We start from the raw sequence: 21,815 nt of genomic DNA on the forward strand, positions 1-21,815 counted from the left end.
CATTAAAAAAAAAAAATTGTCAGTTTCTTTATTTATGATTGTACCTACCTTTTAAATGCAAGTTTTGCTTAGCAAATTATCATGGGTACTTTTCTGAATTTATAAAACTTCCGTAAGGTGATACATTATTTGGTTTTGTACTATTTTGCAAACATTTCTTAGATTAGTGTCTTTTCTCACAAAGTAAAATAACTTTATGCAGAAGAAATGTAATTGATATTTGAAAGCATTTTTTTATATTAAGAATGACAGAAATTTCATATTAAGTAATTAACACAATATTTTAACGTTACAAATTGCCCACCAATATAGCAAATATATAAAAAGTACCAAAAATTGAGAGGAATATGATGAAGCTCAAAATTAAATTTCTCCAACATAGGTGTGTCCGGTCCACGGCGTCATCCTTACTTGTGGGATATTCTCCTCCCCAACAGGAAATGGCAAAGAGCCCAGCAAAGCTGGTCACATGATCCCTCCTAGGCTCCGCCTACCCCAGTCATTCTCTTTGCCGTTGTACAGGCAACATCTCCACGGAGATGGCTTAGAGTTTTTTAGTGTTTAACTGTAGTTTTTATTATTCAATCAAGAGTTTGTTATTTTAAAATAGTGCTGGTATGTACTATTTACTCAGAAACAGAAAAGAGAAGAAGATTTCTGTTTGTATGAGGAAAATGATTTTAGCAACCGTTACTAAAATCCATGGCTGTTCCACACAGGACTGTTGAGAGGAATTAACTTCAGTTGGGGGAACAGTGAGCAGTCTCTTGCTGCTTGAGGTATGACACATTCTAACAAGACGATGTAATGCTGGAAGCTGTCATTTTCCCTATGGGATCCGGTAAGCCATGTTTATTAAGATAGTAAATAAGGGCTTCACAAGGGCTTATTAAGACTGTAGACTTTTTCTGGGCTAAATCGATTCATTATTAACACATATTTAGCCTTGAGGAATCATTTAATCTGGGTATTTTGATAAGATTATATCGGCAGGCACTTTTTTAGACACCTTATTCTTTAGGGGCTTTCCCAAATCATAGGCAGAGCCTCATTTTCGCGCCAGTGTTGCGCACTTGTTTTTGAGAGGCATGACATGCAGTCGCATGTGTGAGGAGCTCTGATACATAGAAAAGACTTTCTGAAGGCGTCATTTGGTATCGTATTCCCCTTTGGGCTTGGTTGGGTCTCAGCAAAGCAGATACCAGGGACTGTAAAGGGGTTAAAGTTAAAAACGGCTCCGGTTCCGTTATTTTAAGGGTTAAAGCTTCCAAATTTGGTGTGCAATACTTTTAAGGCTTTAAGACACTGTGGTGAAATTTTGGTGAATTTTGAACAATTCCTTCATATTTTTTCGCAATTGCAGTAATAAAGTGTGTTCAGTTTAAAATTTAAAGTGACAGTAACGGTTTTATTTTAAAACGTTTTTTGTACTTTGTTATCAAGTTTATGCCTGTTTAACATGTCTGAACTACCAGATAGACTGTGTTCTGAATGTGGGGAAGCCAGAGTTCCTTCTCATTTAAATAAATGTGATTTATGTGACAATGACAATGATGCCCAAGATGATTCCTCAAGTGAGGGGAGTAAGCATGGTACTGCATCATTCCCTCCTTCGTCTACACGAGTCTTGCCCACTCAGGAGGCCCCTAGTACATCTAGCGCGCCAATACTCCTTACTATGCAACAATTAACGGCTGTAATGGATAATTCTGTCAAAAACATTTTAGCCAAAATGCACTCTTATCAGCGTAAGCGCGACTGCTCTGTTTTAGATACTGAAGAGCATGACGACGCTGATAATAATAGTTCTGAAGGGCCCCTAAACCAGTCTGATGGGGCCAGGGAGGTTTTGTCTGAGGGAGAAATTACAGATTCAGGGAACATTTCTCAACAAGCTGAACCTGATGTGATTACGTTTAAATTTAAGTTGGAACATCTCCGCGCTCTGCTTAAGGAGGTATTATCCACTCTGGATGACTGTGACAATTTGGTCATCCCAGAGAAGCTATGTAAAATGGACAAGTTCCTAGAGGTCCCGGGGCTCCCAGAAGCTTTTCCTATACCCAAGCGGGTGGCGGACATTGTAAATAAAGAATGGGAAAGGCCCGGTATTCCTTTCGTCCCTCCCCCCATATTTAAAAAATTGTTTCCTATGGTCGACCCCAGAAAGGACTTATGGCAGACAGTCCCCAAGGTCGAGGGAGCGGTTTCCACTTTAAACAAACGCACCACTATACCCATAGAAGATAGTTGTGCTTTCAAAGATCCTATGGATAAAAAATTAGAAGGTTTACTTAAAAAGATGTTTGTTCAGCAGGGTTACCTTCTACAACCAATTTCATGCATTGTCCCTGTCGCTACAGCCGCATGTTTCTGGTTCGATGAGCTGGTAAAGGCGGTCGATAGTGATTCTCCTCCTTATGTGGAGATTATGGACAGAATCAATGCTCTCAAATTGGCTAATTCTTTCACCCTAGACGCCACTTTGCAATTGGCTAGGTTAGCGGCTAAGAATTCTGGGTTTGCTATTGTGGCGCGCAGAGCGCTTTGGTTGAAATCTTGGTCAGCTGATGCGTCTTCCAAGAACAAGCTACTTAACATTCCTTTCAAGGGGAAAACGCTGTTTGGCCCTGACTTGAAAGAGATTATCTCTGATATCACTGGGGGTAAGGGCCATGCCCTTCCTCAGGATCGGCCTTTCAAGGCCAAAAATAAACCTAATTTTCGTCCCTTTCGTAGAAACGGACCAGCCCAAAGTGCTACGTCCTCTAAGCAAGAGGGTAATACTTCTCAAGCCAAGCAAGCTTGGAGACCAATGCAAGGCTTGAACAAGGGAAAGCAGGCCAAGAAACCTGCCACTGCTACCAAGACAGCATGAAATGTTGGCCCCCGATCCGGGACCGGATCTGGTGGGGGGCAGACTCTCTCTCTTCGCTCAGGCTTGGGCAAGAGATGTTCTGGATCCTTGGACACTAGAAATTGTCTCCCAAGGTTATCTTCTGGAATTCAAGGGGCTTCCCCCAAGGGGGAGGTTCCACAGGTCTCAGTTGTCTTCAGGCCACATAAAAAGACAGGCATTCTTACTTTGCGTAGAAGACCTGTTAACAATGGGAGTGATTCATCCTGTTCCATTAGGAGAACAAGGGATGGGGTTCTACTCCAATCTGTTCATAGTTCCCAAAAAAGAGGGAACGTTCAGACCAATCTTAGATCTCAAGATCTTAAACAAGTTTCTCAAGGTTCCATCGTTCAAGATGGAAACCATTCGAACAATTCTTCCTTCCATCCAGGAAGGTCAATTCATGACCACGGTGGATTTAAAGGATGCGTATCTACATATTCCTATCCACAAGGAACATCATCGGTTCCTAAGGTTCGCATTCCTGGACAAGCATTACCAGTTCGTGGCGCTTCCTTTCGGGTTAGCCACTGCTCCAAGGATTTTCACAAAGGTACTAGGGTCCCTTCTAGCTGTGCTAAGACCAAGGGGCATTGCTGTAGTACCTTACTTGGACGACATTCTGATTCAAGCGTCGTCCCTTCCTCAAGCAAAGGCTCACACGGACATCGTCCTGGCCTTTCTCAGATCTCACGGATGGAAAGTGAACGTGGAAAAGAGTTCTCTATCTCCGTCGACAAGGGTTCCCTTCTTGGGAACAATAATAGACTCCTTAGAAATGAGGATTTTTCTGACAGAGGCCAGAAAAACAAGACTTCTAGACTCTTGTCGGATACTTCATTCCGTTCCTCTTCCTTCCATAGCGCAGTGCATGGAAGTGATAGGTTTGATGGTAGCGGCAATGGACATAGTTCCTTTTGCGCGCATTCATCTAAGACCATTACAACTGTGCATGCTCAGTCAGTGGAATGGGGACTATACAGACTTGTCTCCGAGGATACAAGTAAATCAGAGGACCAGAGACTCACTCCGTTGGTGGCTGTCCCTGGACAACCTGTCACTAGGGATGACCTTCCGCAGACCAGAGTGGGTCATTGTCACGACCGACGCCAGTCTGATGGGCTGGGGCGAGGTCTGGGGATCCCTGAAAGCTCAGGGTCTTTGGTCTCGGGAAGAATCTCTTCTACCGGTAAATATTCTGGAACTGAGAGCGATATTCAATGCTCTCAAGGCTTGGCCTCAGCTAGCGAGGGCCAAGTTCATACGGTTTCAATCAGACAACATGACAACTGTTGCGTACATCAACCATCAGGGGGGAACAAGGAGTTCCCTGGCGATGGAAGAAGTGACCAAAATCATTCAATGGGCGGAGTCTCACTCCTGCCACCTGTCTGCAATCCACATCCCAGGAGTGGAAAATTGGGAAGCGGATTTTCTGAGTCGTCAGACATTGCATCCGGGGGAGTGGGAACTCCATCCGGAAATCTTTGTCCAAATCACTCAACTGTGGGGCATTCCAGACATGGATCTGATGGCCTCTCGTCAGAACTGCAAAGTTCCTTGCTACGGGTCCAGATCCAGGGATCCCAAGGCGGCTCTAGTGGATGCACTAGTAGCACCTTGGACCTTCAAACTAGCTTATGTATTCCCGCCGTTTCCTCTCATCCCCAGGCTGGTAGCCAGGATCAATCAGGAGAGGGCGTCGGTGATCTTGATAGCTCCTGCGTGGCCACGCAGGACTTGGTATGCAGATCTGGTGAATATGTCATCGGCTCCACCATGGAAGCTACCTTTGAGACGAGACCTTCTTGTTCAAGGTCCGTTCGAACATCCGAATCTGGTCTCACTCCAGCTGACTGCTTGGAGATTGAACGCTTGATCTTATCGAAGCGAGGGTTCTCAGATTCTGTTATCGATACTCTTGTTCAGGCCAGAAAGCCTGTAACTAGAAAGATTTACCACAAAATTTGGAAAAAATATATCTGTTGGTGTGAATCTAAAGGATTCCCTTGGGACAAGGTTAAGATTCCTAAGATTCTATCCTTCCTTCAAGAAGGATTGGAAAAAGGATTATCTGCAAGTTCCCTGAAGGGACAGATTTCTGCCTTGTCTGTGTTACTTCACAAAAAGCTGGCAGCTGTGCCAGATGTTCAAGCCTTTGTTCAGGCTCTGGTTAGAATCAAGCCTGTTTACAAACCTTTGACTCCTCCTTGGAGTCTCAACTTAGTTCTTTCAGTTCTTCAGGGGGTTCCGTTTGAACCCTTACATTCCGTTGATATTAAGTTATTATCTTGGAAAGTTTTGTTTTTGGTTGCAATTTCTTCTGCTAGAAGAGTTTCAGAATTATCTGCTCTGCAGTGTTCTCCTCCTTATCTGGTGTTCCATGCAGATAAGGTGGTTTTACGTACTAAACCTGGTTTTCTTCCAAAAGTTGTTTCTAACAAAAACATTAACCAGGAGATTATCGTACCTTCTCTGTGCCCGAAACCAGTTTCAAAGAAGGAACGTTTGTTGCACAATTTGGATGTTGTTCGCGCTCTAAAATTCTATTTAGACGCTACAAAGGATTTTAGACAAACATCTTCCTTGTTTGTTGTTTATTCCGGTAAAAGGAGAGGTCAAAAAGCAACTTCTACCTCTCTCTCTTTTTGGATTAAAAGCATCATCAGAAAGAATCACAGCTCATTCCACTAGGGCTGTGGCTTCCACATGGGCCTTCAAGAACGAGGCTTCTGTTGATCAGATATGTAGGGCAGCGACTTGGTCTTCACTGCACACTTTTACCAAATTTTACAAGTTTGATACTTTTGCTTCTTCTGAGGCTATTTTTGGGAGAAAGGTTTTGCAAGCCGTGGTGCCTTCCATCTAGGTGACCTGATTTGCTCCCTCCCATCATCCGTGTCCTAAAGCTTTGGTATTGGTTCCCACAAGTAAGGATGACGCCGTGGACCGGACACACCTATGTTGGAGAAAACAGAATTTATGTTTACCTGATAAATTACTTTCTCCAACGGTGTGTCCGGTCCACGGCCCGCCCTGGTTTTTTTAATCAGGTCTGATAATTTATTTTCTTTAACTACAGTCACCACGGTATCATATGGTTTCTCCTATGCAAATATTCCTCCTTAACGTCGGTCGAATGACTGGGGTAGGCGGAGCCTAGGAGGGATCATGTGACCAGCTTTGCTGGGCTCTTTGCCATTTCCTGTTGGGGAGGAGAATATCCCACAAGTAAGGATGACGCCGTGGACCGGACACACCGTTGGAGAAAGTAATTTATCAGGTAAACATAAATTCTGTTTTTCACAATTAATTTACTTCTGTTAATACATTTGTTCTCTTGGTATCCTTTGTTGAAGAGCATAACTAGGTAGGCTCTGGAGTACTATATGGCAGCAGTTTTGCATCAATGTTTGTAACAGCATTATACATTTTTGCAAACCCTGCTGCCACCTAGTGCTTAAAAGTGCTGTATGCAAGTTGTTCACTTCAGTGGAGTCTTAATTTGGTTTTGAAGGCTTTACAGGCTCCTCCATTTGAGCCTATGCATTCTTTGGACATTAAACTACTTTCTTGGAAAGTGTTGTTCCTTTTGGCTATCTCTTCTGCTAGAAGAGTTTCTGAATTAGCTGCTCTCTTGTGAATCTCCTTTTCTGATTTTTCATCAGGATAAGGCAGTTTTGCGGACTTAATTTAAATTCTTACCTAAGGTTGTGAATTCTAACAACATTAATAGTGAAATTGTTGTCCCTTCTTTGTGTCCTAATCCTAAGAATTCTTTGGAGAGATCTTTACATTCTTTGGATGTGGTGAGAGCTCTGAAATATTATGTTGAAGCTACTAAAGATTTCAGGAAGACTTCTAGTCTATTTGTTATCTTTTCTGGTCCTAGGAAAGGTAAGACGGCTTCTGCCGTTTCTTTGGCATTGTGGTTAAAGCTTTTGATTCATCAAGCTTATTTAGAGTCGAGTCAAACCCCACCTCAGAGAATTACAGCTTATTCTACTAGATCAGTCTCCACTTCTTGGGCTTTTAAGAATGAAGCTTCAGTTGATCAGATTTGCAAAGCAGCAACTTGGTCTTCTTTGCATACATTTACTAAATTCTACCGTTTTGATGTATTTGCTTCTTTGGAGGCAGTTTTTGGTAGAAAAGTTCTTCAGGCAGCTGTTTCAGTTTGATTCTTCTGCTTATGTTTTAAGTTTTTTCCTTTTATTTATGAAAATAAAATTATATTGTGGATTAATTTTCTTCAGCGAAAAATGGCTGTTTCTTTCATGTAATTGGCAAGAGTCCATGAGCTAGTGACGTATTCGGATAAACAATCCTACCAGGAGGGGCAAAGTTTCCCAAACCTCAAAATGCCTATAAATGCACCCCTCACCACACCCACAATTCTGTTTTTACAAACTTTGCCTCCTATGGAGGTAGTGAAGTAAGTATGTGCTAAGATTTCTACGTTGATATGCGCTTCTCAGCATTTTCAAGCCCGATTCCTCTGAGTACAGTGAATGTCAGAGGGATGTGAAGGGAGTAATACCTATTGAATGCAATGGTTTTCTTCACGGGGGATCTATTTCATAGGTTCTCTGTTATCGGTTGTAGAGATTCATCTCCTACCTCCCTTTTTAGATCGACGATATACTCTGATATTGCATTACCTCTACTGATAACCGTTTCAGTACTGGTTTGGCTATCTGCTATATGTGGATGGGTGTCTTTTGATAAGTAGGTTTTCATTACTTAAGACACTCTCAGCTATGGTTTGGCACTTTATGTATTTATATAAAGTTCTAAATATATGTATTGTACTTATATCTGCCATGATTCAGGTTTTCAGTATATTTCCTTTTGCAGACTGTCAGTTTCATATCTGGGAAATGCTTTTCTCTTGTTAAGTGTATCCAGTCCACGGATCATCCATTACTTATGGAATATATTCTCCTTCCCAACAGGAAGCTGCAAGAGTCCACCCACATCAAAGCTGCTATATAGCTCCTCCCCTAACTGCCATATTTAGTCATTCTCTTGCAAGCCTCAACATAGATAGGAGGTTGTGAGAGTCTGTGGTGCTTTCTACTTAGTTTATTCTTCAATCAAAAGTTTGTTATTTTTAAATGGCACCGGAGTGTGCTGTTTATCTCAGGCAGTATTTGGAAGAAGAATCTGCCTGCGTTTTTCTATGATCTTAGCAGACGTAACTAAGATCCATTTGCTGTTCTCATACATTCTGAGGAGTGAGGTACTTCAGAGGGGGAATGGCGTGCAGGTTTTCCTGCAGATAAGGTATGTGCAGTAAAATATTTTTCTAGGAATGGAATTGACTAAGAAAATACTGCTGATACCGAAGTAATGTAAGTAAAGCCTTAAATGCAGCGATAACGACTGGTATCAGGCTTATTAATAGAGATACATACTCTTGTAAAAATGTGTTTTAAAACGTTTGCTGGCATGTTTAATCGTTTTTTAACATATGTTTGGTGATAAAATTTATTGGGGCCTAAGTTTTGTCCACATGGCTGGCTTAAATTTTACATAGAAACAGTTTCCTGAGGCTTTCCACTGTTATAGTATAAAAGTTACAGTTGGTGCAGTTAAAATTACAAACAGTGACATTCAGCTTCCCTCAGCAGTCCCCTGCATGCTATAGGACATCTCTGAAGGGCTCAAAAGGGCTTCAAAAGTAGGAGCTGTTATGACTGTTTAAAACATATTTTTCGTTTTGTTAATCTGTTTTTTGTATTAAGGGGTTAATCATCCATTTGCAAGTGGGTGCAATGCTCTGCTAACTTGTTACATACACTGTAAAAATTTTGTTAGTTTAACTGCCTTTTTTCACTGTTATTTCAAATTTTGGCAAAATTTGTTTCTCTTAAAGGCACAGTAACGTTTTATATATTTGCTTGTTAACTTGATTTAAAGTGTTTTCCAAGCTTACTAGTCTCATTATTAGTCTGTTCTAACATGTCTGACATAGAGGAAGCTCTGTGTTCATTATGTTTTAAAGCCATGGTGGAACCCCATCTTAGAATGTGTACCAGATGTACTGATTTCATGTTAAACAATAAAGATCATTTTTTGTCTTTAAAAACATTATCACCAGAGGATTCTGTCGTGGGTGTAGTTATGCCGACTAACTCTCCCCACGTGTCAGACCTTTTGACTCCCGCTTTAGGGACTCACGCTCAAATGGCGCCAAGTACATCAAGGGCACCCATAGCGTTTCTTTACCAGGGGATTCTGTCGAGGGGAAAGTTATGCCGACTAACTCTCCCCACGTGTCAGACCCTTCGACTCCCGCTTCAGGGACTCACGCTCAAATGGCGCCAAGTACATCAAGGGCGCCCATAGCGTTTATTTTACAAGACATGGCAAAGGTGGTGAATAATATTTTGGCAGCAGTATTAGTCAGACTACCTGAAATTAAAGGAAAGCAGTTAGCTCTGGGGGTAGATACAGAGCATACAGACGCTTTAAGAACCATGTATGATACTACCTCACAATATGCTTAGTCTGTGGGTGATTTTTTTTTTTTTTTTTTTTTTTTTTTTTTTTTTGACTCAGGGAAGATGATTTAACCTGATTCTGATATTTCTACATTTAAAATTTATGCTTGAGAACCTCCACTTGTTGCTCAGGGAGGCTTTGGCTGCTCTGAATGAATGTGTACAATCGCAGGGCCAGAGAAATTGTGTAGACTGGATAAATAATATGCAGTGCCGGTGTGTACTGATGTTTTTCCAATACCTAAAGAGGTTTACTAAAAAATTTTTTTTAATAAGGAATGGGATAGACCAGGTGTGCCGTTCTCTTCCCCTCCTATTTTTTAGAAGAATGTTTTCTAATAGTTACCACCACACGGGACTTCTGGCAGACAGTTCCTAAGGTGGAGAGAAGAGTTTCTACTCTAGCTAAGCGTACCACTACCTCTGACGAGGACAGTTGTGCTTTTTAGATCCAATGGATAAAAAATGTTTATTCAACAGGGTTTTATCCTGCAGCCCCTTGCATACATTGCTTCTGTCACTGCTGCTGCGGCGTTCTGGGTTGAGTCTCTTGATGAGGCTTTACAGTTAAGCGACTCCATTGGATGAATATATTTGACAAGCTTATGCTAGCCAATTCCTTAGTCTAGTCAAATGAACAAGGCATCAGAAAACAAACGGCTAAGAATTCTGTTTTTTACTATACTGGCGCGCAGAGCGCTATGGCTTATATCATGGTCAGCTGTCGTGACTTTAATAAATAAGCTACTTAACTTCCCTTCAAGGGGCAGACCCTATTCGGGCCTGGTTTGAAGGAGATTATTGCTTATATCACTGGAGGAAAAGGTCATGCCCTTCCTCAGGATAGGTCTAAATCAAGGGCAAAAAAAAAAAAAAAAAGTCTGATTTTCGTACCTTTTAAAAACTTCAGGGCAGGTGTGGCATCCTCTTCCTCTAAGGCAAAACATGAGGGAATTTTTGCTCAGTCCAAGGCGGTCTGGAGACAATCGGACCTGGAACAAAGATAAGCAGGCCAAGGAGCCTGCTGCTGCCTCTAAGGCAGCATGAAGGAACGGACCCCTATCCGGTAACGGATCCTATAGGGGGCAGACTTTCATTCTTTGCCCAGGCGTGGGCAAGAGATGCCCAGGATCCCTAGGCATTGGAATTTTTATCCCAGAGATATCTTCTGGATTTCAAAGATTCCCCCCCAAAAAAAGGGGAGATTTCGCCTTTCACAATTATCTGCAAACCAGATAAAGAAGGAGGCATTCTTACATTGTGTACGAGATCCATCCAGTTCCAAGAGAGGAACAGGGACAGAGTTTTTACTCAAATCTGTTTGTGGTTCCCAAGGAGAGGGAACCTTCAGACCTATTTTGGATCTAAAGATCTTAAACAAATTCCTCAGAATTCCGTCATTTAAGATGGAAACTATTCGTACCATCTTAACTATGATCCAGGAGAGTCAATAGAGGACTACAATGGATTTGAAGGATGCTTATCCTCACATTGTGATGCATAAAGATCACCATCGTTTTTCAGGTTTGCCTTTCTAGACAGGCATTACCAGTTTGTAGCTCTTTCCTTTGGGATATCTACAGCCCCAAGAATCTTTATGGAGGTTCTGGGGTCGCTTTGGCGGTCCTTAGACCGCGGGGCATAGAAGTGGCCCCTTATTTAGACGACATCCTGATACAGGCGTCAAACATCCAAATTGCCCAGTCTCATACGGACGTAGTACTGGCATTTCTGAGATCACATGGGTGGAAAGTGAACAAGGAAAGAGTTCTCTATCCCCAATCTCAAGGGTTTCCCTCCTAGGGACTCTGATAGATTCTGTAGAAATGAAAATTTACCTGACGGAGTCCAGGTTGTCAAAGTTTCTAAATTTCTGCCGTGTTTTTTTAATCCCATCCGCGCCCTTCGGTGGCTCAGTACATGAATGAAATCGGCTTAATGGTAGCGGCAAGGGACATAGTACCGTTTGCACGTCTACATTTCAGACCGCTGCAACTATGCATGCTCAGTCAGAGGAACGGGGATTACACAGATTTGTCCCCCTGTTAAACCTGGACCAAGAGACCAGAGATTCTCTTCTCTGGTGACTATGTCGGGTCCATCTGTCCAAGGGTATGACCTTCCGCAGGTCAGATGGGACAATTGTTACAATAGATGCCAGCCTTTTAGGTTGGGATGCAGTCTGGAACTCCCTGAAGGCTCAGGGATAGTGGACTTAGGAGGAGACCCTCCTTCTAATAAATATTCTGGAACTGGGAGTGATATTCCATGCTCTTCAGACTTGGCCTCAGTTAGCAACTCTGAGGTACATCATACTCAGTCGGACAATATACACGACTGTGGCTTACATCAGCCATCAAGGGGGAACAGAAGTTCCCTAGCGATGTTAGAAGTCTTACAATAATTTACTGGACAGAGACTCACTCTTGTCTATCAGCTATCCATATCCCAGGTGTTGAGAACTGGGAGGTGGATTTTCTAAGTCGTCAGACTTTTCTTCCGGGGGAGTGGGATTTCCTCCGGAGGTCAAGACCAAGCAGGAGAGGGCTTTGGTGTTTTTGACAGCGCCTGCGTAGCCACGCAGGACCTGGTATGCAGATCTGGTGGACATGTCATCCTTTCCATCACGGTCTCTGCTTCAGAGACAGGTCCCTCTACCTCAGGGTCCTTTCAACCATCTAAATAGAATCAATCTGAGATGGACTGCCTGGAGACTGAACGCTTGATGTTATCAAAGCATGGCTTCTCCGAGTCAGTCATTGATACCTTAATACAGACATGAAAGCCTGTCTCTAGGAAAATTGAACATAGATATGGTGTAAATATCTGATTGTTATGAATCCAAGGGTTACTCATGGAGTAAAGTCTGGATTCCCAGGATATTATCTTTTCTCCAAGATGTTTTTGAGAAAAGGGTTGTCAGCTAATTCCTTAAAAGGGGACAGATTTTTACTCTGTCTATTTTTTTGCACAAGCGTCTGGCAGGTATTCTAGACGTTCAGGCATTTGGTCAGGCTTTGGTTAGATCCAAGCCTGTGTTTAAAACTGTTGCTCCGCCATGGAGCTTAAACCTGATTCTTAAGGTTCTTCAAGAAGTTCTGTTTGAACCTTTTTTGTTCCATAGATATCAATCTTTATCTTGGAAAGTTCCTTTTGGGTAGCTAATTCCTCGACTCGTAGAGTCTCCAAGTTATCTGTGTTACAATGTGATTCTCCTTATCTGGTCCTTCGTACGGATAAGGTAGTCCTGCGTACCAACCTGGGTTTTTTCCTAAGGTGGTATCTAACAAGTACATCACTCAAGAGATAGTTGTTCCATGCTTGTATCCTAATCCTTCCTCAAAGAAGGAACGTCTATTACACAATATTGGACGTGGTTTGTGCTTTAAAGTTTTACTTACAAGCTACTACAGTTTTCATCAAACGTTCACTTTGTTTGTTGTCTATTCTGGACAGAGGAGAGGTCAAAAGACTTCAGCAGCCTCTCTGTCTTTTTGGTTAAAAAGCATAATTCATTTAGCTTATGAGACTGCTGGACAGCAGCCTCCTGAAGGGATTACAGCTCATTCTACTAGAGCTGTGGTTTTCACTTGGGCCTTTTTTAAATGTGGCTTCTGTTGAACAGATTTACAAGACGGAGTCTTGGTCTGCGCTTCATACTTTTCAAATTTAACAAATTTGATACCTTGCTTCTTCGGAGGCTATTTTTGGGAGAAAGGGTTTTTTACAGGCAGTGGTAACTTCCGTTTAAGTACCTGCCTTGTCCCTCCCATCATCCGTGTACTTTAGCTTTGGTATTGGTATTCCATAAGTAATGGATGATCCGTGGACTGGATACACTTAACAAGAGAAAACATAATTTATGCTTACCTGATAAATTTATTTCTCTTGTAGTGTATCCAGTCCACGGCCCGCCCTGTCACTTTAAGGCAGGTAATTTTTTCATTTGAACTACAGTCACCACTGCACCCTATGGTTTTTCCTTTCTCTGCATGTTTTCGGTCGAATGACTGAATATGGCAGTTAGGGGAGGAGCTATATAGCAGCTTTGATGTGGGTGGACTCTTGCAGCTTCCTGTTGGGAAGGAGAATATATTCCATAAGTAATGGATGATCCGTGGACTGGATACACTACAAGAGAAATAAATTTATCAGGTAAGCATAAATTATGTTTTTTTAGAAAAAAATATTTCTTACCTGGGGTTTAGTCTCTTTTTCAAATTGACTGTCTTTTAAATTCGCGGGCAGAATTAAGCTCGCGAGGGTGCAAAATGCCAAAGTTTATTGCGTGATTCTTGGTGCAAGATTTTTTTTGCGCGAAGCTACGTTTCCGGTGTCTTTTTTTCTCTTTATAAACCTCCTGTGGTTATTCCAGAGGTTTTTTTTCCAGTTCCTGACGCTATTTCTGATATGATTTCTAAGGCATGGAATAGGCCTGGTACTTCTTTTATTCCTTCTTCAAGGTTTAAAAAATTGTATCCTTTGCCAGCAGTTTCTTTAGAGTTTTGGGAAAAGATCCCCAAGGTTGGTGGGGCTATCTCTACTCTTGCTAAACGTACTACTATTCCTATGGAAGATAGTACTTCTTTTAAAGAGCCTATTTATATTCAGGTCATCTTCTCAGGCCTGCAATTTCTTTGGCTGATGTTGCAGCTGTTTCAACTTTTTGGTTAGAAACTCTAGCGCAACAAGTATCGGATCATGATTTGTCTAGCATTGTTAACTTAATTCAACATGCTAATAATTTTATATATGATGCCATTTTTGATATCATCAAAATTGATGTTAAATCTATGTCTTTAGCTATTTTAGCCAGAAGAGCTTTGTGGCTTAAATCTTGGAATGCTGACATGACTTCTAAGTCCAGATTGCTATCTCTTTCTTTCCAAGGTAATAAGTTATTTGGTTCTCAGTTGGATTCAATAATTTCAACTGTTACTGGGGGGAGGGAGTTTTTTTTTGCCTCAGGATAAAAGACCTAAGGCTAAATCTAAAGCTTCTAACCGTTTTCGTTCCTTTCTACAAAATAAGGAACAGAAACCTAATCCCTCCCCCAAGGAATCTGTTTCCAATTGGAAGCCTTCCTCGAATTGTAATAAATCCAAGCCATTTAAGAGATCAAAGTCAGCCCCCAAGTCTGCATGAAGGTGCGGCCCTCATCTCAGCTCGTAGGGGGCAGATTAAGATTTTTCAAAGATGTTTGGATCAATTTGGTCCAAAATCAATGGATTCAGAGTATTGTCTCTCAGGGGTACAGAATAGGATTCAGAGTAAGACCGCCTGTGAGAAAAAAAAATTCTCTCACTCATCCCTGAAAGCCCAGTAAAGGCTCAGGCTTTCCTGAAGTGTGTCTTAGACCTGGAGTTATCAGGGGTAATCATGCCAGTTCCGTTTCAGAAACGGGGTCTGGGGTTTTATTCAAATCTATTCATTGTCCCAAAGAAAGAAAATTCATTCAGACCAGTTTTGGATCTAAAATTTTTGAATTGAAACGCAAGAGTACCAACTTTCAAAATGGTGACTATATGGACTATTCTGCCTTTTGTTCAGCAAGGGCATTATATGTCCACAATAGACTTACAGGATGCATATCTTCATATTCCTATTCATCCAGACCACTATCAGTTCCTGAGATTCTCTTTTCTAGACAAGCATTACCAATTTGTTGCTTTTCCTTTTGGCCTAGCGACAACTCCAAGAATCTTTTCAAAGGTTCTTGGTGCCCTACTCTCTGTAATCAGAGAGCGGGGTAATGCGGTGTTTCCTTATTTGGACAATATCTTGGTACTTGCTCAGTCTTTACGTTCTGCAGAATCTCACACGAATCAACTAGTGTTGTTTCTTCAGACATGGTTGGAGGATCAATTTACCAAAAAGTTCTTTGATTCCTCAGACAAGAGTAACCTTTTTAGGTTTCCAGATAGATTCAGTGTCCATGACTTTGTCTCCAACGGACAAGAGACGTTTGAAATTGGTTGCAGCCTGTCGGAACCTTCAGTCTCAGTCATTCCCTTCAGTAGCTATGTGCATGGGAGTTTTAGGTCTCATGACTGCAGCATCGGACTCGATCCCCTTTGCTCGTTTTCATATGAGACTTCTCCAGCTTTTTAATGTGAACCAATGGTGCAGGGTTTATTCAAGTATATCACAATATCCTTAAATCACAGTATTTGACTATCTCTGACTTGGTGGTTAGATCACCATCGTATTGTTCTAGGGGCCTCTTTCGTTCGTCCAACCTGGACTATGATCACAACAGATGCGAGTCTTTCAGGTTGGGGAGCTGTTTGGGGATCTCTGACAGCACAAGGGGTTTGGAAATCTCAAGAGGCGAGATTATCAATAAATATTTTGGAACTCTGTGTGATTCTCAGGGATCTTCAGTTTTGGCCTCTATTGAGAGAACCGTTCATTTGATTTCAGACAGACAATATCACAACTGTGGCATATGTCAATCATCAGGGTGGGACTCACAGTTCTCAAGCTATGAAAGAAGTATCTCGGATACTTGTTTGTGCGGAATCCAGCTCCTGTCTAATTTCTGCAGTTCATATCCCAGGTATAGACAATTGGGAAGCAGATTATCTCAGTCGTCAGACTTTACATCCGGGAGAGTAGTCTCTCCACCCAGATGTTTTCTCAAATAGTTCAGATGTGGGGCCTTCCAGAAATAGATCTGATGGCTTCTCATCTAAACAAGAAACTTCCCAGGTACCTGTCCAGGTCCAGGGATCCTCAGGCGGAAGCAGTGGATGCGTTGACACTTCCTTGGTGTTATCAACCTGCTTATATTTTCCCGCCTCTAGTTCTTCTTCCAAGAGTGATCTCCAAAATCATCATGGAACAATTGTTTGTGTTGCTGGTGGCTCCAGCATAGCCTCAAAGGTTTTGGTATGCGGATCTTGTTCGGATGTCCAGTTGCCAACCTTGGCCACTTCTATTAAGACCGGACCTTCTTTCTCAAGTTCCGTTTTTCCATCAGGATCTCAAATCATTAAAATTGAAGGTTTGGAAATTGAACACCTAGTGCTTAGTCATAGAGGTTTCTCTGATTCAGTGATTAATACTATATTACAGGCTCGTAAATCTGTTTCTAGAAAGATTTATTATCGAGTTTTGAAGACTTGCATTTCATGGTGTTCCCCTCATAAATTCTCTTGGCATTCTTTTAGAATTCCTAGAATTTTACAGTTTCTTCAGGATGGTTTGGATAAAGGTTTGTCTGCAAGTTCCTTGAAAGGACAAATCTCTGCTCTTTCTGTTTTATTGTTAAACTTCCTGATATTCACTTTTTTGTACAGGCTTTTATTCATATCAAGCCTGTCATTAAATCAATCTCTCCTCCTTGGAGTCTTAATTTGGTTTTGAAGGCTTTACAGGCTCCTCCATTTGAGCCTATGCATTCTTTGGACATTAAACTACTTTCTTGGAAAGTGTTGTTCCTTTTGGCTATCTCTTCTGCTAGAAGAGTTTCTGAATTATCTGCTCTCTTGTGAATCTCCTTTTCTGATTTTTCATCAGGATAAGGCAGTTTTGCGGACTTAATTTAAATTCTTACCTAAGGTTGTGAATTCTTACAACATTAATAGTGAAATTGTTGTCCCTTCTTTGTGTCCTAATCCTAAGAATTCTTTGGAGAGATCTTTACATTCTTTGGATGTGGTGAGAGCTCTGAAATATTATGTTGAAGCTACTAAAGATTTCAGGAAGACTTCTAGTCTGTTATCTTTTCTGGTTCCAGGAAAGGTCAGAAGGCTTCTGCCGTTTCTTTGGCATTGTTGTTAAAGCTTTTGATTCATCAAGCTTATTTGGAGTCAGGTAAAGTCCCGCCTCAGAGAATTACAGCTCATTCTACTAGATCAGTTTCCACTTCTTGGGCTTTTAAGAATGAAGCTTCAGTTGATCAGATTTGCAAAGCAGCAACTTGGTCTTTTTTGCATAAATTCTACAATTTTGATGTATTTGCTTTTTCGGAAGCAGTTTTTGGTAGAAAAGTTCTTCAGGCAGCTGTTTCAGTTTGATTCTTCTGCTTATGGTTTAAGTTTTTCCTTTTATTTATGAGAATAAACTTCTATTTGGGTTGTGGATTAATTTTCTTCAGCGAAATGGTAGTTTTTATTTGTTCCCTCCCTCTCTAGTGACTCTTGCATGGAGTTCCAATTCTTGGGTATTGCTATCCCATACGTCACTAGCTCATGGACTCTTGCCAATTACATGAAAGAAAACATAATTTTTGTAAGAACTTACCTGATAAATTCATTTCTTTCATATTGGCAAGAGTCCATGAGGGACCACAAACTTGGTTTTATCCATTTTAGTATATATTAATTTATTTCATGTAATTAGCAAGAGTCCATGAGCTAGTGACGTATGGGATATACATTCCTACCAGGAGGGGCAAAGTTTCCCAAACCTCAAAATGCCTATAAATACACCCCTCACCATACCCACAATTCAGTTTTACAAACTTTGCCTCCCATGGAGGTGGTGAAGTAAGTTTGTGCTAGATTCTACGTTGATATGCGCTTCGCAGCAGGCTGGAGCCCGGTTTTCCTCTCAGAGTGCAGTGAATGTCAGAGGGATGTGAAGAGAGTACTGCCTATTTGAATTCAATGGTCTTCTTCTACGTGATCTATTTCATTGAGGTTCTCTGTTATCGGTCGTAGAGATTCATCTCTTACCTCCCTTTTCAGATCGACGATATACTCTACTGATTCTCGTTTCAGTACTGGTTTGGCTGTCTACTATATGTAGATGAGTGTCTTAGGGTAAGTAAGTCTTATTTTATTATGACACTCTAATCTATGGTTGGGCACTTTATATGTAAAGTTCTAAATATATGTGTTTAAACTTATATTTGCCATGATTCAGGATAATCAGTATTCCTTATTTTCAGACAGATCATTATTTGGGATAATGCATATGGAATATTTTTTTCTTACCTTAAAAGAATTTTTTTCAATTGACTTTTTTTCCCTGTGGGCTGTTAGGCTCGCGGGGGCTGAAAATGCTTCAATTTATTGCGTCCTTCTTGGCGCAGACTTTTTTGGCGCAAAAATGTTGTCATTGACGTTCAGACGTTTTTTTGCGCCAAAATTGTGGGCGTCGTTTTTTTCCGTGTCACAGGATGTGGCGTCATACTTGGCGCCAAAAAATATGGGCGTTGTACTTGGCGCCAATAATGTGGGCGTCATTTTTGGCGCCAAAAAATGTGGGCGTCATTCTTGTCTCCACCTTTTTTTCACATTATTTCAGTCTCATTTTTCATTGCTTCTGGTTGCTAGAGGCTTGTTCATTTGGCATTTTTTCCCATTCCTGAAACTGTCATTAAAGGAATTTGATAATTTTTCTTTATATGTTGTTTTTTCTATTACATATTGCAAGATGTCTCAACATGACCCTGGATCAGAATCTACTTCTGGAAAGACGCTGTCTGATGCTGGTTCTACCAAAGTTAAGTGCATCTGTTGTAAAATTTTGGTAACTGTTCCTCCGGCTGTTGTTTGTGATAACTGTCATGATAAACTTTCTAATGCAGATTGCGTTTCCATTAGTAATAATCCATTACCTGTTGTTGTTCCTTCAACATCTAATGTTCAGGATGTCCCTGTTAATGTAAAAGAATTTGTTTCTAAATCTGTTAGGAAGGCTCTGTCTGTTATTCCTCCTTCCAGTAAGCGTAAAAGGTCTTTTAAAACTTCTCATATTTCAGATGAATTTTTAAGTGACCGTCATCATTCTGACTTATCTGTTTCTGATGAGGATCTATCTGGTTCAGAAGATTCTGCCTCAGATATTGACACTGATAAATCTTCATATTTACTTAAATCTTGGAATGCAGATATGACTTCTAAGTCAACTTTGCTTTCTCTTTCTTTCCAAGGTAATAAATTATTTGGTTCACAGTTGGATTCTATTATTTCAACTGTTATTGGGGGTAAAGGAACCTTTTTGCCGCAGGACAAAAAATCTAAAGGTAAATACAGGGCTGTTAATCGTTTTCGTTCCTTTCGTCAGAATAAAGAACAGAAGCCTGACCCTTCCCCTAAAGGAACGGTTTCTGTTTGGAAACCTTCTCCAGTCTGGAATAAATCCAAGCCTTTTAGAAAGTCAAAACCAGCTCCCAAATCCGCATGAAGGTGCGGCCCTCATTCCAGCACAGCTGGTAGGGGGCAGGTTACGATTTTTCAAAGATATTTGGATCAATTCGATTCACAGTCTTTGGATTTAGAACATTGTTTCTCAAGGATACAGAATAGGTTTCAAGATAAGACCTGTGAGAAGATTTTTTCTCTCTCGCATTCCAGTAAACCCAGTAAAGGCTCAGGCATTTCTGAAATGTGTTTCAGATCTAGAGTTGGCTGGGGTAATTGTGCCAGTTCCAGTTCTGGAACGGGGTCTGGGGTTTTACTCAAATCTATTCATTGTACCAAAGAAGGAGAATTCCTTCAGACCAGTTCTGGATCTAAAAATATTGAATCGTTATGTAAGAATACCAACATTCAAAATGGTGACTATAAGGACTATTCTGCCTTTTGTTCAGCAAGGGCATTATATGTCCACAATCGATTTACAGGATGCATATCTTCATATTCCAATTCATCCAGATCACTATCAGTTTCTGAGATTCTCTTTTCTCCTACATTGGTGTGTCCGGTCCAAATAATTTTTATTGCATTGAAGTTCTGTTAAGGTTTGTCAAACATGTCTGATCCTTCAGATAGCCTATGTTCTGTATGTTCAAAGTCCAAGGTGGTTCCCCCATTAAATTTATGTGTGAAGTGTGCCATAGCGTCCAAGCAGCTTAAGGACCATTCAATCACACTTAAAGATATAGCCCAAGATGAATCTTTAGCTGAAGGTAGTGAAGATAGCTCGCTATCCTCTCCTTCTGTGTCAATACCAGCTATGACCGCGCCAGCGTTGCCCAGTACATCTAGCGCACCAATGATGATTACCATGCAACAGTTAGCGACAGTAATGGATAACTCTTTCAGCATTTTTATCTAAACTGCCAGCCTTTACTAGGAAGCGTGATTGCTCAGTTTTAAATACAGAGAATGAGCAAGCAGACGCAGAGGATAATTTATCTGTAGTGCCCTCACATCAATCTGATTTGGCGGTGAGGGAGGGCCTGTCTGAGGGAGAAATTTCTGACACAGGAAAGAGCCTGATACCATAGCATTTAAATTTAAGCTAGAACACCTCCGCGCCCTACTTAAGGAGGTCCTAGCTACACTTGATGATTGTGAACCTTTGGTGGTTCCAGAAAACTTGTGTAAAATGGACAAATTCTTAGAGGTCCCAGTACACACTGATGCGTTTCCGATACCCAAGAGGGTGGCGGATATAGTGACTAGGGAATGGGAGCGACCAGGTGTACCTTTTGTTTCCCCCCCCTATATTTAAGAAAATGTTCCCCATTGTTGACCCCAGAAAGGACGCGTGGCAGACGGTCCCTAAGGTAGAGCGAGCAGTTTCAACACTAGCTAAACGCACGACTATACCAATAGAAGATAGTTGCGCCTTCAAAGATCCTATGGATAAAAAATTAGAAGGTTTGCTTAAGAAAATTTTTGTTCAACAAGGTTTTCTTCTTCAACCAATTTCTCCAACATTGGTGTGTCCGGTCCACGGCGTCATCCTTACTTGTGGGAATATCTCTTCCCCAACAGGAAATGGCAAAGAGTCCCAGCAAAGCTGGCCATATAGTCCCTCCTAGGCTCCGCCCACCCCAGTCATTCTCTTTGCCGTTGCACAGGCAACATCTCCACGGAGATGGTTAAGAGTATGTGGTGTTTAGTTGTAGTTTTTTTATTCTACTATCAAGAGTTTGTTATTTTAAAATAGTGCTGGTATGTACTATTTACTCTGAAACAGAAAGAGATGAAGAATTCTGTTTGTGAGAGGAAGATGATTTTAGCAGACAGTAACTAAAATCCTTTGCTGTTTCCACATAGGACTGTTGAGATGAAGTAACTTCAGTTGGGGGAAACAGTTAGCAGACTTTTCTGCTTAAGGTATGACTAGCCATATTTCTAACAAGACTGTGTAATGCTGGAAGGCTGTCATTTCCCCTCATGGGGACCGGTAAGCCATTTTCTTAGTCTCAAGCAGAATGAAAGGCTTAATATGGGCTATAAAACTGGTAGACACTTTTATGGGCAAAATCGATTGCTTTATTTGGGCATTTTATACATGTTTATGCTGGTATTTCACATTTATAAACTTGGGGAACGTTTTTTTTTTTTTAAATAATTTTTTTATTGAAGTTGACACATATATCATCTAAACAAGAACTCGCCCTAAGTCAAAAGTTACAACAAAGCGAATAATACATTGTCTATACAAAGGGATTATTGAGAAAACAATATGAACATACAGTAAGAAAAAATACATTTCAAGTCTGA

This window comes from Bombina bombina, chromosome 1 (genome assembly GCF_027579735.1).
Source record: "Bombina bombina isolate aBomBom1 chromosome 1, aBomBom1.pri, whole genome shotgun sequence".
Taxonomy (NCBI): Eukaryota; Metazoa; Chordata; class Amphibia; order Anura; family Bombinatoridae; genus Bombina; species Bombina bombina.